This window comes from Schistocerca cancellata, chromosome 1, assembly GCF_023864275.1.
Source record: "Schistocerca cancellata isolate TAMUIC-IGC-003103 chromosome 1, iqSchCanc2.1, whole genome shotgun sequence".
NCBI lineage: Eukaryota > Metazoa > Arthropoda > Insecta > Orthoptera > Acrididae > Schistocerca > Schistocerca cancellata.
The window spans coordinates 85326732-85351213 of record NC_064626.1 but is presented as its reverse complement, the minus strand read 5'-3'; positions in this window follow the sequence as shown (position 1 = coordinate 85351213).

Sequence of the window (24482 nt, the reverse complement as noted above, 5' to 3'; positions counted from 1 at the left end):
GTAGTTGACTTACACCTTCTAGAGCACGTTGGGTGGCACGGGATACATGCGGACGTGCATTGTCCTGTTGGAACAGCAAGTTCCCTTGCCGGTCTAGGAATGGTAGAACGATGGGTTCGATGACGGTTTGGATGTACTGTGCACTATTCAGTGTCCCCTCGACGATCACCAGTGGTGTACGGCCAGTGTAGGAGATCGCTCCCCACACCATGATGCCGGGTGTTGGCCATGTGTGCCTCGGTCGTATGCAGTCCTGATTGTGGCGCTCACCTGCACGGCGCCAAACACGCATACGACCATCATTGGCACCAAGGCAGAAGCGACTCTCATCGCTGAAGACGACACGTCTCCATTCGTCCCTCCATTCACGCCTGTCGCGACACCACTGGAGGCGGGCTGCACGATGTTGGGGCGTGAGCGGAAGACGGCCTAACGGTGTGCGGGACCGTAGCCCAGCTTCATGGAGACGGTTGCGAATGGTCCTCGCCGATACCCCAGGAGCAACAGTGTCCCTAATTTGCTGGGAAGTGGCGGTGCGGTCCCCTACGGCACTGCGTAGGATCCAACGGTCTTGGCGTGCATCCGTGCGTCGCTGCGGTCCGGTCCCAGGTCGACGGGCACGTGCACCTTCCGCCGACCACTGGCGACAACATCGATGTACTGTGGAGACCTCACGCCCCACGTGTTGAGCAATTCGGCGGTACGTCCACCCGGCCTCCCGCATGCCCACTATACGCCCTCGCTCAAAGTCCGTCAACTGCACATACGGTTCATGTCCACGCTGTCGCGGCATGCTACCAGTGTTAAAGACTGCGATGGAGCTCCGTATGCCACGGCAAACTGGCTGACACTGACGGCGGCGGTGCACAAATGCTGCGCAGCTAGCGCCATTCGACGGCCAACACCGCGGTTCCTGGTGTGTCCGCTGTGCCGTGCGTGTGATCATTGCTTGTACAGCCCTCTCGCAGTGTCCGGAGCAAGTATGGTAGGTCTGACACACCGGTGTCAATGTGTTCTTTTTTCCATTTCCAGGAGTGTACATTCAGTACAAGTTTCACTGTTTTAACACATAGTTGTTTTGGAAAGTGGAGCTATTCAAAGGGTGAAATAGAGTTGGCAGAACAGGGATAAAAACTGCCTTCCTCCTCTCCTTAGGTATCACCGGGCACCGCTGTCAGTAGAGCAACCGACGACTGGTCACCTACAGTGCAGAGTTAACGGCCGGACGATAAAGCGGCGGGTGTCGAACATCCCCCGAAGAGGCCTGCTGTAAAGGCTAACGCTCATCTCAAAAGACTTCCTGCAAACGTCACTGCACTTTGACGTCGCATGCAATACCGGCAATCCAGGTGGCTGTCCCCATATTCATTTTGGCGTATTTAGATGATTTTTACTGTAACTTGCAGTGTGCCGTTTCAAAATGAGGGCGCATTGAAAATTTGCCACAAACACGCCCCATTATGATTAAATGCCAGTTAATAACGCATTAACGATACAAGTCTTAAAGAGGTACAATAATGACCAACACATGAGACTAAAATCACATGACCAAACGTTAGTGTAATTAATAATATTGTGGTTCGCGGAGTCCCGCTACATCTTAACATTTTGTTTCGTCTTAATGCTGTTAAAACATCCCGGGACTTTTATATGAATGTGATACAAGTATATACTGCAGTATTGGTAGTTATTTACATTTCCGGCTGATTAGAGAACGAAGGATGAGATAAATATTTGGCAATTTCCGAGTTTGTGGTTACGCAGGAACCAAAGAGGTCAACTTAAACAGCTGCGAATGAAACAGGGAGTAACAACACTCATATTTTTCCTTGGCTTTAGCTACTTTTTGCATAAGACGACATTTTCTCCCTCGACTCTTCTGGTTAGTCACATTTACAGCTGTAAAACTGCCACAGACCGTCATAAGTAAGCGTAGACTACGGTAGTTTTCGTCATAGCTTTGGTCAATTAAGATCGTAACAGTGTTAGCTCTACGTTAGATGTTTTGTACACCTATTGGACATTATCTCATTTCGATCGCTTTGTCTGTGTCTTTCTAGATTCCCCCAGAAACCAGAAGTGGTGAACCGTCTAGAAACTGGGTGTGGATGTTCAAAGGGCTGCATGACCTACGGAACATTTTTGTTATACGTAGTAATCCTCCTGTCTGTTACTGATAAATAAACAGTATTTACAGCAAAATTGAAACTGTTATTGTTTAATTCAGGTTTTATTGGAAATTTATGGATTTATAACGTGAAACGAAGGGCAGTTACAGTGAAAGTAAAATAAATAAATAAAGAGACAGATTATGATATAGCGCTAGAAAACTAAATTTCCTCAAAAATCGTAAAATAAGAAAATTAAAGCAAAAATATATGAAACGTCGCTTCAGTACTTTGTCGAGCTTATATAAAACATGTTTCTGTTGTTGCTAAGCAACTTTCGCACTTATCAGTTATAAGAGAAAACTCTTGCCTTTGATCGTGATAAATAACGTTGCATTACGTACAAAATAAGAACAATATTTACATAGATTTTTTGTGTTTGTGCTTGTGAACTGTATTTGCATCAAAAGTAATTGTTTTGGTTACGTAAAAGCGCAGACGTTATGCCAGTAACATTTTTTTTACTTATGAAATGCAATTTCTATTTTTAATGCATATAAAATACACAATGGACTAACACTGAATGACATGCCGTTCAAATTATGTGCAAAACAAACAAACCGGAAAAAGCATTTCCTTTCTCACATATTGATTTATGTTTCTTTCCCCACCAATGCTAGCAAGAGTACCAGTAAACCTGTCATTTAGTAAGTCATTTTTACATACTGTACCAAATATGTAGTTTTCGTAGAGCGCAGCTCTAGCCACACAGAGCATCTAACGATAGTCAGAATCTGGATTATTACTGAGATGCCAGTTAAAGCTCTGTTCTTGTTTGGTTTCCCACTAAGACTATAACGGTATCTTGAAGCACTCAGTTTTCCTCAGGTCAGGCGGTTGACTAAGACTAAACACCTGCTCTCGGAGAACGTACAGAGGATAGGAAATCCGCCGCAAGTGACGCGAGTATCAATACTGCGAAATCATAAACGACAGTTCCGATAGTCAAACGATCCTCCTAATGTCAAATTCCGTATCTGGTGGTAGACGTTTCTCCTTCTTACACGAAGCCTAACGCACTCTTCTCACAAATAAACAATAATCAAACGCGACTGCTGATCGAGAAACCCGCTGCATCATTTTTCGCTTTGTAGTGAATGTCGCTGGAATTATCCTCACCTGTTTTGTGTGGTTCCTCTTAAACACAAATTATTTGAATATCCAAGCGTGTAATATACTTCACGCCAGTCTCTTGTCTGTTGTCTACTGCCTTAGTGATGCAGTTTTAATGGCCAGCAGTGTACCGTTTGAAGGGTAATAACCTCGCTGAAAATATTTGGACAGTTTCATAACTACTTATATATATTGGGACAATTCTCTATCAAAGATACTATCCTCGAAATACAAGGAGAGAAGGAATGTTTAGCTCTTTAGTTGCATCGACTATGAGGTCAATCGAGACGAAGCAGAAGTTCAGATAGGGCTAAGATGTGAAAGGTAATCAGCCATATCGTTTTTAAAGGACCAGTGCTAGCTTTCTTACAGACAATTGTTGCAGGTGCATATAGATTGAAATCAATGTGGAAATTTGACAATTGGTCCTGGATCAAGAGTAGAACCCACGTCTTCTGCCTACTAGGCAGATGCTCTGACCACTAAGCCACCTGGAGATAGTGGTCATTGCAACTACATGGACTTCCATAGCACGCCTCCTGTCAGTCCCAAATTCTGAACTTACCCACACGCTACTAATGTACACTCCGGGAAATGGAAAAATGAACACATTGACACCGGTGTGTCAGACCCACCATACTTGCTCCGGACACTGCGAGAGGGCTGTACAAGCTATGATCACACGCGCGGCACAGCGGACACACCAGGAACCGCGGTGTTGGCCGTCGAATGGCGCTAGCTGCGCAGCATTTGTGCACCGCCGCCGTCAGTGTCAGCCAGTTTGCCGTGGCATACGGAGCTCCATCGCAGTCTTTAACACTGGTAGCATGCCGCGACAGCGTGGACGTGAACCGTATGTGCAGTTGACGGACTTTGAGCGAGGGCGTATAGTGGGCATGCGGGAGGCCGGGTGGAGGGTGGACGTACCGCCGAATTGCTCAACACGTGGGGCGTGAGGTCTCCACAGTACATCGATGTTGTCGCCAGTGGTCGGCGGAGGGTGCACGTTCCCGCCGACCTGGGACCGGACCGCAGCGACGCACGGATGCACGCCAAGACCGTAGGATCCTACACAGTGTCGTAGGGGACCGCACCGCCACTTCCCAGCAAATTAGGGACACTGTTGCTCCTGGGGTATCGGCGAGGACCATTCGCAACCGTCTCCATGAAGCTGGGCTACGGTCCCGCACACCGTTAGGCCGTCTTCCGCTCACGCCCCAACATTGTGCAGCCCGCCTCCAGTGGTGTCGCGACAGGCGTGAATGGAGAGACGAATGGAGACGTGTCGTCTTCAGCGATGAGAGTCGCTTCTGCCTTGGTGCCAATGATGGTCGTATGCGTGTTTGGCGCCGTGCAGGTGAGCGCCACAATCAGGACTGCATACGACCGAGGCACACAGGGCCAACACCCGGCATCATGGTGTGGGGAGCGATCTCCTACACTGGCCGTACACCACTGGTGATCGTCGAGGGGACACTGAATAGTGCACGGTACATCCAAACCGTCATCGAACCCATCGTTCTACCATTCCTAGACCGGCAAGGTAACTTGCTGTTCCAACAGGACAATGCACGTCCGCATGTATCCCGTGCCACCCAACGTGCTCTAGAAGGTGTAAGTCAACTACCCTGGCCAGCAAGATCTCCGGATCTGTCCCCCATTGAGCATGTTTGGGACTGGATGAAGCGTCGTCTCACGCGGTCTGCACGTCCAGCACGAACGCTGGTCCAACTGAGTCGCCAGGTGGAAATGGCATGGCAAGCCGTTCCACAGGACTACATCCAGCATCTCTACGATCGTCTCCATGGGAGAACAGCAGCCTGCATTGCTGCGAAAAGTGGATTTACACTGTACTAGTGCCGACATTGTGCATGCTCTGTTGCCTGTGTCTATGTGCCTGTGGTTCTGTCAGTGTGATCATGTGATGTATCTGACCCCAGGAATGTGTCAATAAAGTTTCCCCTTCCTGGGAAAATGAATTCACGGTGTTCTTATTTCAATTTCCAGGAGTGTAGTTTCCATCTTCAATACTCGTGGCATTTTGCCGATTCCCGTAAGAGTTCGTGCATGGTGTGCTTCTGCACTGAAGGACAATGAGCAGAAGGAACTACAGTACTATTGTTTTGATAAGTTGATAATTTGAGTCTGACGTGGCGTGTGCTAGGGAAGTCTGTGCAGTTGGATGGGTTAGTGGTCGCAGTATGTGACTAGTAAGCCGGGTTCGACTTCCGGTCCGGATCAAATTTTCAATTTTACCCATGGATTTCAGTCAGTTGCCGCTTGCCGCCATTGTCTGTAATTTCTTTGTGTCTTCGACGTAATCGGTTTATCCCAGCGGCAGAAAACCAACTTTTGCTGGCCAGACCTCGGATTTAAGCATCATTCCTCTAGAGATACTCCATCACCGCGCACAATGATAAAATACTCAACGCTACCATCACGAAGTCCTCAAACACTCGAAATATTTACCAGACACCACCTTCCAAGTAATGGGTGTCTGTGTGGTTCTGAACTGAAAGCTTGTCGAAACTCGAAACACACCAGATCCATCCAGTTACAGCCGGCCGGAGTGGCCGAGCGGTTCTAGGCGCTACAGTCTGAATCCGCGCGACCGCTACGGTCGCAGGCTCGAATCCTGCCTCGGGCACGGATGTGTGTGATATCCTTAGGTTAGTTAGGTTTAAGTATTCTAAGTTCTAGGGGACTGATGACCTCACATGTTAAGTCCCATAGTGCTAAGAGCCATTTGAACCATTTTGCACGCCCTCAACTGGTCTCCTTCTAACCAACAGAAGGCCATCGCTGGCAGAGAAGCAGGATCATTTTTCATCAGAAAATACAGCAGAGCACCAACATGCATGCTAATGAGCTCTTGCTTGACGCCCCTGAAGTCGCGAATGGCGGTGATTTGAGGTCAGTGGAATGCACACTAAAGGGCGTCAGGCTCGAAGCTGCTCTTAAAATAATCAGTTGGTAACAGTTTATGTCACTGTTGTGCCAAATGCTGCTCGGACACCTGCTGCAGATGCAGAAAGATACGACATAGCCGTACGCCGAACATCATGGTGTTCCCTCTCAGGAGTAGTGCCGTGCGATCGTCCGGAGCTCGCTCTTCTTGGGACCGTACATGCTCGTGAGCACCGCTGCCGTCAGTCACGTACAGCGACTACACTCCTGCCAAGCCTTTCTGCAATAGCGCAGAAGGAACATCAAGCTTCTCGTAGCCCTATTACACAACCTCGTTCTAATTCAGTGACTTGTTGTTAATGGCACCTTTGCCGCCTTAAAGTCATTCTTGATTAATGTCAAATCACCAATTCCAACGTCGCTCATGACTGCTACAGCGAGTATTTAAAGCAACCCTGATTTGCATCCTCATAGTGGCGCTAATAGCGCCACTCATGTGCGTCATCTTTCTGCCGCGCAAACTCGTCTACCAACCTTCGTTTATGTCCCACAACTCCTTGGTACTGCTATTTTTTTTTGTCGTCAGTGTATTTCAGTAACCAGAATATCGGTGCTATAACACGCAGTACATAGACACCATCGAGCGAAGTGGTTAGCACACTGGACTCGCATTCGGGAGGACGACGATACAAAACCGCGTCCGGCCATCCTGATTAAGGTTTTCCGTGATTTCCCTAAATCGTTTCAGGCAAATGCCGGGATGATTCCTTCGAAAGGGCACGGCCGACTTCCTTCCCCATTATTCCCTAATCCAATGGGACCGATAACCTCGCTGTTTGGTCCTATCCCCTAAATCAACCAACCAACCAACCATGGACACCGAAGGACATATTCAGAACGAAAGCGGTATCACAGCACCCAGCATTATTTTTCAGAAATTGAAAAGTTAGAACTTTCCCGACTGTTGCAAATAATCCTAAATATTGGACACAAAGAGTTTCTACAGAATAAGGAAGAGTTACATTTATTATAATTACCTGCACACTGCACGAATGCAGGTGAGTTTCTCTAGTGCGATACAGTTTTCCTGTGCATTTAGAAACGACCAGCAATAAACGTTAATCGCAGAGCCGCTAATACAGAAGAAACACTAATGATAACACAGTTCAGAAGCGATATTATAATTTTCGGTTTTTTTTATTTGGCGTTACAAAACTCAAGTGTAAATGTAACCAGATGGTTCAAATGCCTCTGAGCACTATGCGACTTAACTTCTGAGATCATCAGTCCCCTACAACTTAGAACTACTTAAACCTAACTAACCTAAGGACATCACACACATCCATGCCCGAGGTAGGATTAGAACCTGCGAGCGTAGCGGTTGCGTGGTTCCAGACTGAAGCGCCTAGAACCGCTCGGCCATATCGGCCGGCGAGGGCCTGCAACCAAACTGTTTAGTAGAGGAAAGTCCACTGGGCCTGCCGGGATACCAATTCGATTCTACACAGAGTACGCGAAAGAACTTGCCCCCCTTCTAACAGCCGTGTACCGCAAGTCTCTAGAGGAACGGAAGGTTCCAAATGATTGGAAAAGAGCACAGGTAGTCCCAGTCTTCAAGAAGGGTCGTCAAGCAGATGCTCAAAACTATAGGCCTATATCTCTGACGTCGATCTGTTGTAGAATTTTAGAACATGTTTTTTGCTCGAGTATCATGTCGTTTTTGGAAACCCAGAATCTACTATGTAGGAATCAACATGGATTCCGGAAACAGCGATCCTGTGAGACCCAACTCGCTTTATTTGTTCATGAGACCCAAAAAATATTAGATACAGGCTCCCAGGTAGATGCTATTTTCCTTGACTTCCGGCAGGCGTTCGATACAGTTCCGCACTGTCGCCTGATAAACAAAGTAAGAGCCTACGGAATATCAGACCACCTGTGTGGCTGGATTGAAGAGGTTTTAGCAAACAGAACACAGCGTGTTGTTATCAACGAGAGACGTCTACAGACGTTAAAGTAACTTCTGGCGTGCCACAGGGGAGTGTTATGGGACCATTGCTTTTCACAATATATATAAATGACCTAGTAGATAGTGTCGGAAGTTCCATGCGGCTTTTCGCGGATGATGCTGTGGTATACAGAGAAGTTGCAGCATTAGAAAAATGTAGCGAAATGCAGGAACATCTGCAGCGGATAGGCACTTGGTGCAGGGAGTGGCAACTGACCCTTAACATAGACAAATGTAATGTATTGCGAATACATAAAAAGAAGGATCCCTTATTGTATGATTATATGATAGCAGAATAAACACTGGTAGCAGTTACTTCTGTAAAATATCTGGGAGTATGCGTGCGGAACGATTTGAAGTGGAATGATCATATAAAATTAATTGTTGGTAAGGCGGGTACCAGGTTGAGATTCATTGGGAGAGTCCTTAGAAAATGTAGTCCATCAACAAAGGAGGTGGCTTACAAAACACTCGTTCGACCTATACTTGAGTATTGCGCATCAGTGTGGGATCCGTACCAGATCGGGTTGACGGAGGAGATAGAGAAGATCCAAAGAAGAGCGGCGCGTTTCGTCACAGGGTTATTTGGTAACCGTGATAGCGTTACGGAGATGTTTAACAAACTCAAGTGGCAGACTCTGCAAGAGAGGCGCTCTGCATCGCGGTGTAGCTTGATCGCCAGGTTTCGAGAGGGTGCGTTTCTGGATGAGGTATCGAATATATTGCTTCCCCCAACTTACACCTCCCGAGGAGATCACGAATGTAAAATTAGAGAGATTAGAGCGCGCACGGAGGCTTTCAGACAGTCGTTCTTCTCGCGAACCATACGCGACTGGAACAGGAAAGTGAGGTAATGACAACGGCACGTAAAGTGCCCTCCGCCACACACTGTTGGGTGGCTTGCGGAGTATAAATGTAGAATGTAGACACATTGCGGCTACACCTGGAGTTACGGTCTGGGGTGCGAGTTCGTACAACAGCAGACACACTTTCGATGCTATCCCACGCACCATGACTGCAAAATTGTACGTCAATCTGGTGATTCCACCATTCATGAACAGCATTCCAGGGGGTGTTTTCCAACAGTATAACGCTCGCCCAAATACCTCTGCTGTAGCAAAAACATGTTTTACAGAGTATCGACATGTTCCCATCGCCTGCTCCATCACCAGATTTGTCTACAGTCGAACACGTATGGGATATCATCAAATGACAACTCCAGCGCATCCACAACCAATTAACTGCCCCTGCATTGACCGACTAAGCGTAACAAGCAAGGAATTCCACCCAACAAACTGACTTCCTCATCTGTACAACACAATGCGTGAACATTTGCATGGTTGCATTAAACACTATGGCGAATAAACCGGCTGTTAATATTTCCAGAATTTCACAATTGCAATGGCTTATCTCGCGCTTACATTAACTTGTGGTCTTGCAGTGTGAATCACTTAAATAGGTTACCTAGACAAATGTATTGCCGAAATTACATTACTCTACATTAATTATATTTTGGTGTTGACTTATTTTTCGGTCAGTGTATTCCTACTGCTGCAATGTCTTTAAAATATTCGTACATTTCACTGAAATTCTGTACACTAGCGCACCCCAGCTAAAACATGTTGCGTGAACACGCGAAATTTAATTGAGACAGCGCGAGAAAGGACTCTTTTTCTCTTTGGTCTTAGGAGAGGCTGTAAGCGGATGGGGTACTGCGAAAACGCTGTCTTAATCCACTGCAATATTCCAGCGCATGGAGTATAGAACTTCGTTAGAAGCAAGCCAACTTCCTGCCATGCCATTTCTTTTCCACCGAATATAAGCTTTTCCCAGACAATTGCTAAATTCTTTCTGCACTTAGCTTGTAATTACCCGCTGTTAAATGGCATTCCTTAGCAATACCTACACTTGTGTCAGTAGTAGAAACCCTCACCGTTATTTAACTGTAAATATATCCCATTACAGTTCCGAAATATAGGAACAATAAAAACTTATCAGCTTAGATAAAGCAGTAATTATCACAAGGGAACCCAGAGAAAAAAAATGTGTGTGAAATCTTATGGGACTTAACTGCTAAGGTCATCAGTCTCTAAGCTTACACACTACTTAACCTAAATTATGCTAAGGACAAACACACACACACACAGACACACACACACACACACACACACACCCATGCCCGAGGGAGGACTCGAACCTCCGCCGGGACCAGCCGCACAGTCCAGGACTGCAGCGCCCTAGACCGCTTGGCTAATCCTACGCGGCTGGAACCCAGAGAAGAAGAAAAACTGAAGACACCAGGAATAAGTTCAACATACCAGTTAGTGTTTACACAGTAAACAGCTTCCGATTTTCTGATTAATACTGATTATGCGGCAAGAGCCAATGTAATTGAAAGTTCTTTACTTCAATGTTAGTAAATATTATTGTTCTGGTGAAAGACTTACGAAAATGTGTGAAGCTCCATCTCTGACAGTATCAGTATTCTGATTACAAGAAAAAAAAGGGAAACAGCAATTTATCACTCTTCCTATAAATCACCAAAACTCAAATTGTATCTGAGTTTAGTTACAAAAAAATATTTTTTAGCATCTCCTAACGATTAATGCAAATTACCTCGTCTTGTCGCTGCAACTGCGTGAATATTCTGATCCAGCAACAAGCTAAAATAATAGCGTTCTCGCTTCCCACGCCCGGGTTCCCGGGTTCGATTCCCGGCGGGGTCAGGGATTTTCTCTGCCTCGTGATGACTGGGTGTTGTGTGATGTCCTAAGGTTAGTTAGGTTTAAGTAGTTCTAAGTTCTAGGGGACTGATGACCATAGATGTTAAGTCCCATTGTACTCAGAGCCATTTGAACCATTTTTTGAACCAAGCTAAAATAATTCAAAAGAAACGATGCGATCCATGCAGAGTGCAATGCATGGTCACAGTTACTGATACATCTACTGCTACATACATACATAAATTGAATGATAAGGAGGGGTTTGGGTAACAAGCCTTAGGAGGTATGCAAAAAAGAAAATGAAAGAAACCAATAAATACTTTTAATTTACTATATTCTGAAAATTGACAGTTTGAACAATGATAAACTTTACTCAGACCTTTTCTTTTTGTCGACCTGTTTGACTAGCAACAACTTTAATTATTCCACAATGTCTATAATCAATAATCACGTCTCTGGTACAACGAAGACCAAATATTACTGTCACTCTATGTCATTGTATGTATCTGACAAAATCCCTCCTGGGCACAAGCAAACACCATCTACGTGCAGCGAAAAGGCGAATACCAAAAATCTCAATTAATATCAAAGTTTCCTCCGCCGCTGCTAGTAAGGTTACTGCATGTTGCGACTTCATCTGTCTCGCGGCTTTTCTCCGCCGACGACTCTCGACAATCATTCGCTCGCTACCATTCGCGATAATAATATCTCAGACTCAGAGTGTGTGTATGAACACCACAGCATAACGAGTGACAACTTTCCAAGGAAATATTAACGTCCGACTTTCGCATTTCGGTACACTAAATCTTGTACATTTACATATGTCTTAACTATTAATCTAATTAAATTATATTTTAGTTTCGTGTCGCTATCAGCTTCCATTACCACTAATTATCAGTTATAATTCTGGCAGATCATACTGTTTTGTTATTAAGGACGCCGGGTCTTCTACACAACGTTTGCATTTAAGATATCGGGGCCGGCCGGTGTGGCCGTGCGGTCTAGGCGCTACAGTCTCGAACAGCGTGACCGCTCCGGTCGCAGGTTCGACTCCTGCCTCGGGCATGGATGTGTGTGATGTCCTTTGGTTAGTTAGGTTTAAGTAGTTCTAAGTTATAGGGGACTGATGACCACAGATGTTAAGTCCCATAGTGCTCAGAGCCATTTGAACCATTTTTTAAGATATCGGGCTCTAATATTCAGCTTGTGTTTTTGGCGTTATTCAGAGTTTTGTTCAACGTCTTGTGTGAATTATGTGACCATCGATACTGGTTTTCGCACCAGCTGATGATGCTATGATATTACTTTCGGCAGATAAATCTATATACTCTTGTTGAAGGAAATTAGTTACTAAGCAAAAGAAAACTGCCTAAGTTTCTAGACGATTGGGCTTGTTTCAGGATGGGGTAAGTAAAAAAAAAAAAAATAGTTTCCTCGCACTGTCGCACTTAATGCAGTTGATTTCAGTACATAATGCCAACATTTTACCGACAATGCCTAAATGTCGAAGCAGAATATTAAGCACTTCATACATTACAAATATAAGAACAGCGAAATAAATTGCCCAAGTGAAATGATCAGTATATCCGTGCTCTGAAAAGCAATTTTTTCCAGCACTCCTTCTGATTCACCACTGGTTGGTTGGGTTGTTTTGGGGGAGAGGACCAAACAGCGAAGTCATCGGTCTCATCGGATTATAGAAGGACGGGGAAGGAAGTCGGCCGTGCCCTTGCTTGGAGCGATTTAGGGAAATCACAGAAAACCTAAATCAGGATGGCCGGACGCGGGATTGAACCGTCGTCCTCCCCAATGCGAGTCCAGTGTGCTAACCACTGCGCCACCTCGCTCGGTTTGCCACTGGTACGTTGAACTAAAAGTACATATTTATTGTGTCATATTTCATCTGTGTTTTAGGTAAATGCATACGACACTCGTATTCATCGAGGATCTCTCTGCTAAAACTCTCTCCAAAAACCAGAAGCCAAATGGAAGCCTCCAGAGTATCGTCATGCCCCAGGATCGCTACCATTTTCCGTAATTAGTGGTTCCCTTGATCCTACTCCCACTCCAAGTTCTAGGAACAGAGACAAGTGTAGCCATGAGACTGGCGACTCGTAAAGTTTAATAGCTGTTTGTTTAGAGTCTTCATTAGAAATTAGTAGACACTTTGTTTATCTGTCGCTCTTAGATCTCCAACGTATCATAAGCATTCGTAGGTACCCGAAATTGCTGTCCATGTTTATCTTATGCACTCGTAATTCGGATTTTCTAATAATAACCCAGGCGAGCACCCAAGAATTCTACAAGTCTCAAATAAGACGAAAAAAACACCAGATCGCGTGTTATCTGAGACATTATCAATAAATTAGTGTTAGCTTCGCTCATAATTTTCCAATAGAATATGGATTATCTCCTATTTGTCTCGTTGTACGGGCATCCTTCGCTTTCATGATCTGGCAAGATTTCACTCTTCTTAGTGGTAGAATGGCATCATTGTCACTGAACCAAAGGGAAGCGAGTCCTGCATGCCATCTGTCTGAGACCGATGACCTCGCTGTTTGGTCTCTTTCTCCAACCAATCCAATCCAATCCATCTGTCTGCACTTTTTGTGAAAACTTTTTGCGTATTATCGCATTGTAACTGTTGGTGTATTTTTTGATGCGCAAGCTAAAGACGGGCCAAGCAAATGCCTGAAGCAACGTGGATATCGCCTCAAAACAAGATTTACGCACGCCGTCGCACCAGGACTGTCTTTTATCAGCCTCGCGTATTAGATACGATTATTTCTCTATATGCATTAAGCTAAACGAGAAGGTCAGAAATTTGAATATTTATTAACAGAAACTCCAAAACATCATTACCGGCTCGCGATACTGACGCTATGACTTCCCTTACAAGATTGTTTAAGGAAAGACAAACATAAGTATATAGCATTTGTACATTTAGAGAAATCTTTTGACTATGTTGAGTGGAATACTCTCTTCGAAATTCTGAAGGTAGCAGGCATAAAGCACAGGGAACGAAAGGCTATTTACAACTTGTGCAGCAACCAGACGGCAGTTATAAGAGTCGAGGGTCATGAAATTCAAGAAATGGTTGAGAAGGGAGTGATACATGGTTGTAGCTTATCCCTGACGTTATTCAGTCTGTACAGTGACCAAGCAGTAAATAAAATCAAAGAAAAATGTGTGTATAAATTAGTGTTCAGGCAGAAGAAATAAAAACTGTGATGTTTTCCGATGACATTGTGATTCTGTCAGAGAGAACAAAGGACTTGAAAGAGTAGCTGAATGGAAAGGAGAGTGTCTTTAAACGAGGTAATCAACTGAATAGCAACAAAAGGAAAACAAGGATAATGTAGTCCAATTAAATCAAATGATGCTGAGGGAATTAGATTAGGGAACGAGACTCTGGAATTAGTAGACGAGTTTTGTTATTTAGGCAGAAAAAAAGGAGGAAAAGATGCTCGGCGAAGTAGAAAGGATATAAAACGTGCATTTGATAATGGAAATTGCAAGAAAAGAGTTCCAAAATAAGAGAAATGTGTTAACATCGCATGTAGATTCGAGTGTCAGGAATTTCTTTTCTGGAAGTACGAGGGTTGCAACTTCACTCCTGGAAATGGAAAAAAGAACACATTGACACCGGTGTGTCAGACCCACCATACTTGCTCCGGACACTGCGAGAGGGCTGTACAAGCAATGATCACACGCACGGCACAGCGGACACACCAGGAACCGCGGTGTTGGCCGTCGAATGGCGCTAGCTGCTCAGCATTTGTGCACCACCGCCGTCAGTGTCAGCCAGTTTGCCGTGGCATACGGAGCTCCATCGCAGTCTTTAACACTGGTAGCATGCCGCGACAGCGTGGACGTGAACCGTATGTGCAGTTGACGGACTTTGAGCGAGGGCGTATAGTGGGCATGCGGGAGGCCGGGTGGACGTACCGCCGAATTGCTCAACACGTGGGGCGACCTGGGACCGGACCGCAGCGACGCACGGATGCACGCCAAGACCGTAGGATCCTACGCAGTGCCGTAGGGGACCGCACCGCCACTTCCCAGCAAATTAGGGACACTGTTGCTCCTGGGGTATCGGCGAGGACCATTCGCAATCGCCTCCATGAAGCTGGGCTACGGTCCCGCACACCGTTAGGCCGTCTTCCGCTCACGCCCCAACATCGTGCAGCCCGCCTCCAGTGGTGTCGCGACAGGCGTGAATGGAGGGACGAATGGTGACGTGTCGTCTTCAGCGATGAGAGTCGCTTCTGCCTTGGTGCCAATGATGGCCGTATGCGTGTTTGGCGCCGTGCAGGTGAGCGCCACAATCAGGACTGCATACGACCGAGGCACACAGGGCCAACACCCGGCATCATGGTGTGGGGAGCGATCTCCTACACTGGCCGTACACCACTGGTGATCGTCGAGGGGACACTGAATAGTGCACGGTACATCCAAACCGTCATCGAACCCATCGTTCTACCATTCCTAGACCGGCAAGGGAACTTGCTGTTCCAACAGGACAATGCACGTCCGAATGTATCCCGTGCCACCCAACGTGCTCTAGAAGGTGTAAGTCAACTACCCTGGCCAGCAAGATCTCCGGATCTGTCCCCCATTGAGCATGTTTGGGACTGGATGAAGCGTCGTCTCACGCGGTCTGCGCGTCCAGCACGAACGCTGGTCCAACTGAGGCGCCAGGTGGAAATGGCATGGCAAGCCGTTCCACAGGACTACATCCAGCATCTCTACGATCGTCTCCATGGGAGAATAGCAGCCTGCATTGCTGCGAAAGGTGGATATACACTGTACTAGTGCCGACATTGTGCATGCTCTGTTGCCTGTGTCTATGTGCCTGTGGTTCTGTCAGTGTGATCATGTGATGTATCTGACCCCAGGAATGTGTCAATAAAGTTTCCCCTTCCTGGGACAATGAATTCACGGTGTTCTTATTTCAATTTCCAGGAGTGTATTTATTCACAACCGATACATGTTTGCAATTGTTACTGTCCTTCAAAGTAATCACCGGCTTTGTGTAGAACCCGTTGCCAGCGATATGGAAGGCGTAGTATACCGTTAGCAGAGCCTGTTCTGTTGATGGTGCGGACGGAGCGGTCTAAGTTTATGGTGATTCCTCGTGTACGACTGTGATGGTGTTATCCTAACGCATTACAATCCTCCACGGCAGACCGTCAATGTACAGGATTACTGTCCGATTTTGGAGTTTCACCTGCGACCAGCTTTGCGAAAGAAGCGGTGACACTTTCTGCGCAACCCACCCATCATTTTGCACGACAATGCGCGGGCGCATACAGCCCAAGCTGTGGCTGTTCTGTTCGATTGATGGGACTGGGAAGTACTGTACCATCCACCATATTCCCCGGACTTAAGTTCTTGTGACTTTGATTTGATTCCAAAGATGAAGGAACCACTTCGTGGCATTCGCTTCAGAACTGTTCCAGAGATTCGACAGGCAGTAGACAGCTCCACTCGCACCATCAACAGGACAGGCTCTGCTAACGGTACACTACGCCTTCCACATCGCTGGCAACGGGTTCTACACAACGCCAGTGACTACTTTGAACAGTACAGCAACAGGTACAAACATATAAGTCTTTTGTATCGGTTGTGAATAAATAGTTGCCACTATTTAAGTTCCAACCCTCGTGTATGTATTGTGTGTAGCCACGTATGAAAGCGAAACATGGGCCATAAACAGTTTAGACAAGAAGAGAATAGAAACTTTTGAAATGTGGCGCGCTAAAGATTAGGTGGGTAGATCACGTAACTATTGAGCAGATACTGAATAGAACTGGGGAGAAAAGGAATTTGTGGCAGAATTTGACGAAAAGGAGGGAATGGTCGATAGGACACATTCTGAGATATCAAGGGATCTTATCTGGAGATAAGTGTGGGAGGTAAGAACCATAGAGGAAGACCGAAATTAATACATTAAATAGTTTCAAACGGAATACCGTAGTAGTAGTTATTCGGAGATGAAGAGGCTTGCACGGAATAGAGTAACACGGAGAACTGCATCAAACCAGACCTCGAACTGAAGACCGCTACAACTACGCGGAAAATATTTCAGAAGAATTGGAAAAATGATGATTTTTCAGATATACTTGTATGAAAGAGACAAAGAGAAGTAAAGTATGAAGAAGGATCAAAGTGAGTATCAAGAACGTAAACTATAGCTAAAGAACATTTTTATTATGAGATAAAAATTATAGTATATCCTTCACTGATTATATAAATCTGTTTGTGTAACTTCTACGAACTGTATGTAGTATGTTTGGTCTGCACGTCCGTATCGTTCATATACTGCACAGCGATCGATCGATAGGCAATGTGTACCCGGAAAGATAATAGCCTAGCACGCATTTTGTGATGCTAATGTATTCAATTACCTGCGGCAATATGAAAGTAATTAACAAGGGGACCAGTTATAAACTGTGTACCCACTGGGGCGACCGTGACACACAATTTCAGGGTAGTATGAACATGTATATGCCACAATTAAGCATTCAGCACTGGCTATTTATACTTCACGTAAAAGAACGACATTTTTATTGCCTGGTAATTAAATGATGAGACAGTTTGTAAGCTGTAGCAAGAAATTTCTACTGTGCATCCAACAGAGGAAAAAGAGCCTGAGACACCAAATTATCAGAAAAAGAAAAAGAAAAAAACATTTGCATATAGATGTCCTTGATTTTGTAGACGACAGGCTTAGTTACCTAACAATACTATTAATTTTCGTAGAGGCGACGACTAAACAGAAAATTAATATCGTTGATGTAATCTTCTTGGGTTACGAGCCGAGTGGCGGAGTTATCTTCAAGCACTGTTTCAACGAGTTTCCTACTTGTCACCTCCGACTGAAGATGACGAGAATAGAACTGTTTAGAATGTTTCTTGAAATCTATGGTGTCACTCTGCTGATAACCCGAGAAGGACTTAATTACTTAAAATTTGCCCTCTCGCAAAGTATATGTCATTCAGCTCATTTAAAAAGATTTACACTACTAAACCTCACCGAAGAAAACTTCTACATAAATACAAAATATGCACACTCGACCTCGCCTATCTATTTCCAGTCATCTTACAAGGGGAGGCTACAACGTTTGGAACGCGGATTTACTGCAAACTTCGTACACTCGTAGTAGTCCACGAGGACAAAAAATGTGTCAGCAGTAGCGCGTACTTCTCAAGCGTTACTGAGAAAATCGCAAGATAATTTCGGTCGTCAAATATACAGGGTGAGTCACCTAACGTTACCGCTGGATATATTTCGTAAACCACATCAAATACTGACGAATCGATTCCACACACCGAATGTGAGGAGATGGGCTAGTGTAATTGGTTAATACAAACCATAAAAAAATGTACGGAAGTATGTTTTTTAACACAAACCTACGTTTTTTTAAATTGAACCCCGTTAGTTTTCTTAGCACATCTGAACATATAAACAAATACGTAATCAGTGCCGTTTGTTGCATTGTAAAATGTTAATTACATCCGGAGATATTGTAACCTAAAGTTGACGCTTGAGTACCACTCCTCCGCTGTTGGATTGTGTGTATCAGAGAGCACCGAATTACGTAGGGATCCAAAGGGAATGGTGATGGACCTTAGGTACAGAAGAGACTGGAACAGCACATTACGTCCACATGCTAACACCTTTTTATTGGTCATGTTCACTGACGCACATGTACATTGCCATGAGGGGTGAGGTACACGTACACACGTGGTTTCCGTTTTCAATTACGGAGTGGAATAGAGTGTGTCCCGACATGTCAGGCCAATAGATGTTCAATGTGGTGGCCATCATTTGCTGCACACAATTGCAATCTCTGGCGTAATGAATGTCGTACACGCCGCAGTACATCTGGTGTAATGTCGCCGCAGGCGGCCACAATACGTTGTTTCATATCCTCTGGGGTTGTAGGCACATCACGGTACACATTCTCCTTTAACGTACCCCACAGAAAGAAGTCCAGAGGTGTAAGATCAGGAGAACGGGCTGGCCAATTTATGCGTCCTCCACGTCCTATGAAACGCCAGTCGAACGTGTACATCACCCCTCATGGTAATTTACATGTGCGTCAGTGAAAAATACCAATAAAAAGGTGTTAGCATTCGGACGTAATGTGCTGTTCCAGTCTCTTCTGTACCTAAGGTCCATCACCGTTCCCTTTGGATCCCTACGTAATTCGGTGCTCTCCGATACACACGATCGAACAGCGGAGGAGTGGTACTCAAGCGTCAACTTTAGGTTACAATATCTCCGGATGTAATTAACATTTTACAATGCAACAAACGGCACTGATTACGTATTTGTTTATATGTTCAGATGTGCCAAGAAAACTAACGGAGTTCCATTTAGAAAAACGTAAGTTTGTGTTAAAAAACATACTTTCGCGCATTTTTTTTATGGTTTGTATTAACCAGTTACACTAGCCCCTCTCCTCACATTCGGTGTGTGGAATCGATTCGTCAGCATTTGACGTGGTTTACGAAATATATCCAGCGGTAATGTTAGGTGACTCACCCTGTATATCTGTGCGTGGCCATGTATGTTTACCGGGAAGCGGCTGCAGCCGAGCGGTGCCGACACGGTAGCTCTGCGTGTTCGGTAGGAGCGTTAGCTACCCTTTGTAATGAAAAAGACTGAGCGAACGGTTAAACGCACAAACTTGACGGGTGTCGTCGTCGGACATCCGCCCTGAACAAATTCAGCGAACAATATAGAATAAAATGCTGTTTTTTTTTTTTTAACGTGGTTGGCGCTCAAGCTGCTGTATTGGATTTCGTTCGTCAGTTTTTTTTTTTTATTTTCAACACAGTCATTTTCTTTCCTAATTATATTACAATTGATATAATGGGGAAAATACGTGTAATTTTATTAAATTTACAATGACATTTGGCAGTCTACAAATTTTTATTATCACAAATAATGTAATATTCGTAACTATCGACTAGTAAACGAGCAAACGCATAACGTGATACTGAAAATGTATGCTAGTCCGTGATTTGTGAAATCCCTTACACCTGGAAGAAGCCTGAAACGACTTGTTACCTCCAAGTTTTGACCGGCACAGACGGCTGTCGAAAGATGTACAATTAATCGTCGCTTTCGACATTACAAGTTGCAGGATGGTATTTTTCGTAAAAACATGGAAAACAAAGTTAAACGGCACCAGCTGTATTGAATGAATGCTATGTTTCCGCATACGCAAGATGTTTTGACGTTTTCCGTTGAGAAACAAACTTCGTTAACATTCTCAGAAACCTCTCTTTCAGACGACGATTTGGAAGCAAAGCATGCATAACGCAATATTTCCTTAAAAATCGGCGCTGATGATTGGTTATGCAGTGTCGAGTGTATTTTTATAGCGTCTCCCGAGAAGCAATTTCTCGTTCTCTTTCGATTAAATACGAACAGTTTTGAAGACACGGACAAGCATACATTTTCAGTATCACTTTATGCGTTTCGTCGTTTACTTGTCGATAGTTGTGATAGTAAAAATTAGTAGACTGACAAATAACAGTGTAAAGTTAATAAAAGTTCATCCGATTACACCTATTTTCCCCATTATATCAATTGTAATATAAATAGTGAAGAAAATGACTGTGTTGAAAATTAAAAAAAAAAACTGACGAACGAAACTCGATCCAGTGCCTTGAGCGCCAATCACTCTTTAAAAACAAAAAACAAAAATTTTGTTCTAGATTGTTCGCTGAATTTGTTCAGGGCGGACGTCCGACGACACCCGTTAAGTTTGTTCGTTGAACCGTTCGCTCACTTTTTTTTTTTTTTGTTAGAATGGGAAGCCAACGCTCTGACCGAACACGCTGAGCAACCGTGCCGGCACCACTCGGCTGCAGCCGCTTCATGGTAAACATGGCCACACACAGATATATACAGGGTGTTTCAAAAATGACCGGTATATTTGAAACGGCAATAAAAACTAAACGAGCAGCGATAGAAATACACCGTTTGTTGCAATATGCTTGGGACAACAGTACATTTTCAGGCGGACAAATTTTCGAAATTACAGTAGTTACAATTTTCGACAACAGATGGCGCTGCAAGTGATGTGAAAGATATAGAAGACAACGCAGTCTGTGGGTGCGCCATTCTGTACGTCGTCTTTCTGCTGTAAGCGTGTGCTGTTCACAACGTGCAAGTGTGCTGTAGACAACATGGTTTATTTCTTAGAACAGAGGATGTTTCTGGTGTTGGAATTCCACCGCCGAGAACACAGTGTTGTTGCAACAAGACGAAGTTTTCAACGGAGGTTTAATGTAACCAAAGGACCGAAAAGCGAAACAATAAAGGATCTGTTTGAAAAATTTCAACGGACTGGGAACGTGACGGATGAACGTGCTGGAAAGGTAGGGCGACCGCGTACGGCAACCACAGAGGGCAACGCGCAGCTAGTGCAGCAGGTGATCCGACAGCGGCCTCGGGATTCCGTTCGCCGTGTTGCAGCTGCGGTCCAAATGACGCCAACGTCCACGTATCGCCTCATGCGCCAGAGTTTACACCTCTATCCGTACAAAATTCAAACGCGGCAACCCCTCAGCGCCGCTACCATTGCAGCATGAGAGACATTCGCTAACGATATAGTGCACAGGATTGATGACGGCGATATGCATGTCGGCAGCATTTGGTTTACTGACGAAGCTTATTTTTACCTGGACGGCTTCGTCAATAAACAGAACTGGCGCATATGGGGAACCGAAAAGCCCCATGTTGCAGTCCCATTGTCCCTGCATCCTCAAAAAGTACTGGTGTGTTCCACCATTTCTTCCAAAGGAATCATTGGCCCATTTTTCAGATCCGAAACGATTACTGCATCACGCTATCTGGACATTCTTCGTGAATTTGTGGCGGTACAAACTGCCTTAGACGACACTGCGAACGCCTCGTGGTTTATGCAAGATGGTGCCCGGCCACATCGCACGGCCGACGTCTTTAATTTCCTGAATGAATATTTCGATGATCGTGTGATTGCTTTGGGCTATCCGAAACATACAGGAGGCGGCGTGGATTGGCCTCCCTATTCGCCAGACATGAACCCCTGTGACTTCTTTCTGTGGGGACACGTGAAAGACCAGGTGTACCGCCAGAATCCAGAAACAATTGAACAGCTGAAGCAGTACATCTCATCTGCATGTGAAGCCATTCCGCCAGACACGTTGTCAAAGGTTTCGGGTAATTTCCTTCAGAGACTACGCCATATTATTGCTACACATGGTGGATATGTGGAAAATATCGTACTATAGAGTTTCCCAGACCGCAGCGCCATCTGTTGTTGAAAATTGTAACTACCGTAATTTCGAAAGTTTGTCTGCCTGAAAATGTACTGTTGTCCCAAGCATATTGCAACAAACGGTGTATTTCTATCGCTGCTCGTTTAGTTTTTATTGCCGTTTCAAATATACCGGTCATTTTTGAAACACCCTGTATTTGACGACCGAAATTATCTTGCGATTTTCTCAGTAACGCTTGAGAAGTACGCGCTACTGCTTACACATTTTGTTATGCTCATGGACTACTACGAGTATACGAAGTTTGCAGTAAATCCGCGTTCCAAACGTCGTTAGACCCGTGATGTGCCTCTTGTGACGAGACGAAACTACGTGCGTCTGGCCGCCACTCTGGGAGAAGGCTCGTCCACTAGAACACGTGAAATATTAGTGCACTTTATTACATAAATGAACAAAAAAGTTACTTACCTTTGACACACTTCTTTGGCACAGGAGGACTGGATAATTTACGGCTGACATTGACTTTGGAAGCATGACTTGATGCACTAAGTAACAAACTGTTCTCTTGAGATACAGTGTACAACATTTACAACAGTACAGATTCATCTGAAACCTCAATAACTCGTTGTTTTTCTGCGATGAAGTTGAATGCTGTAGCTGTGGTCACGAACTGTACTGAGCTCTTGCATGCTCGACGCTGTATTGACCTCAGTGGAAGGGCACTGCTGTGCTCAGAGGGAAGGCGTGTTTTCAGGAGCATCTGCGGATTGCAGCGAGACTTCGCTAACGTCTGTTGTATCAGCATGCTTTGCAAATTCTGGTACTGCAATCTCTGGACGTTACAACAGTCATTCCGCATCTGCTGAGGAACCTGAAACAAATCTATGCATATATTTTGTCTAAATGCCACTTTAATATGTCATTCACTTCTTGTAGTAGATATGCATTAAATGATGTGTAATATCATAAGTAAATGTTCACTGCTGGTGTGGTATCGATAGCAACGACGCCACGGAATAGTTTCTCAAGTTGGCACTACGAGAGACACAGACGATAGCGCCCTCTAGCCGGTGCTGTCGAGGTCTACGAGCTCCGCGACTGCTTCAGCCCATTTCATCTGGTGCAGCCAGCCAGCACACTTCGCTTCAGCATCGCACCTACGTACAAAGTTACCTAATCGTTTATCACCTCGTTTTTTCACCAGTAAACCATCTCTAAGCAGTACCGACTTGTATTACCTTTTACCGTTCCTACCGACGCGCCGACTCCCAGGCGGGATTCAAAAGCTGGTCTATTCTGTAAAAGGTATAACAGCCATGTAGAAGAATATACAGGGTGGTCCATTGTTCTTGACCGGGCCAAATATCTCACGAAATAAGCGTCAAACGAAAAATGTACAAAGAACGAAACTTGTCTAGCTTGAAGGTGGGAACCAGATGGCGCTATGGTTGGCCCGCTATATGGCGCTGCTATAGGTCAAACGAATATCAACTGCATTTTTTAAAAATAGGAAACCCCATTTTTATTACATATTCGTGTATGAATGTTTTAGTTGGACCATTGTTTTCGCTTTGTGATAGATGGCGCTGTAATAGTCATAAACATATGGCTCACAATTTTAGACGAACAGTTGGTAACAGGTAGGTTTTTAAAATTGAAATACAGAATGTAGGTATGTTTGAATATTTTATTTCGGTTGTTCCAGTGTGGTACATGTACCTTTGTGAACTTATCATTTCTGAGAACGCATGCTGTTACAGCGTGATTAGCGGTAGATACCAAATTAATTAAAAAAATATTCAAAATGATGTCCGTCAACCTCAATGCATTTGGCAATACGTGTAAAGGTATTCCTTTCAACAGCGAACAGCGAGTAGTTCGCTTTCCGTCGTGTTCGCACATGCATTGTCAATGCGCTGACGCATGTTGTCAGGCGTTGTCGGTGGATCACGATAGCAAATATCCTTCAACTTTCCCCACAGAAAGAAATAAGGGGACGTCAGATCTGGTGAACGTGCGGGCCACGGTATGGTGCTTCGACTACCAATACACCTGTCATCAAATATGCTATTCAACACCGCTTCAGCCGCACGCGAGCTATGTGCCGGACATCCATCATGTTGAAAGTACATCGCCAGTCTGTCATGCAGTGAAAGATCTTGTAGTAACATCGGTAGAACGTTACATAGGAATCAGCATACATTGCACCATTTAGATTGCCATCGGTACAATGGGGGCCAATTATCCTTCCTCCCATAATGCCGCACCATACATTAACCCGCC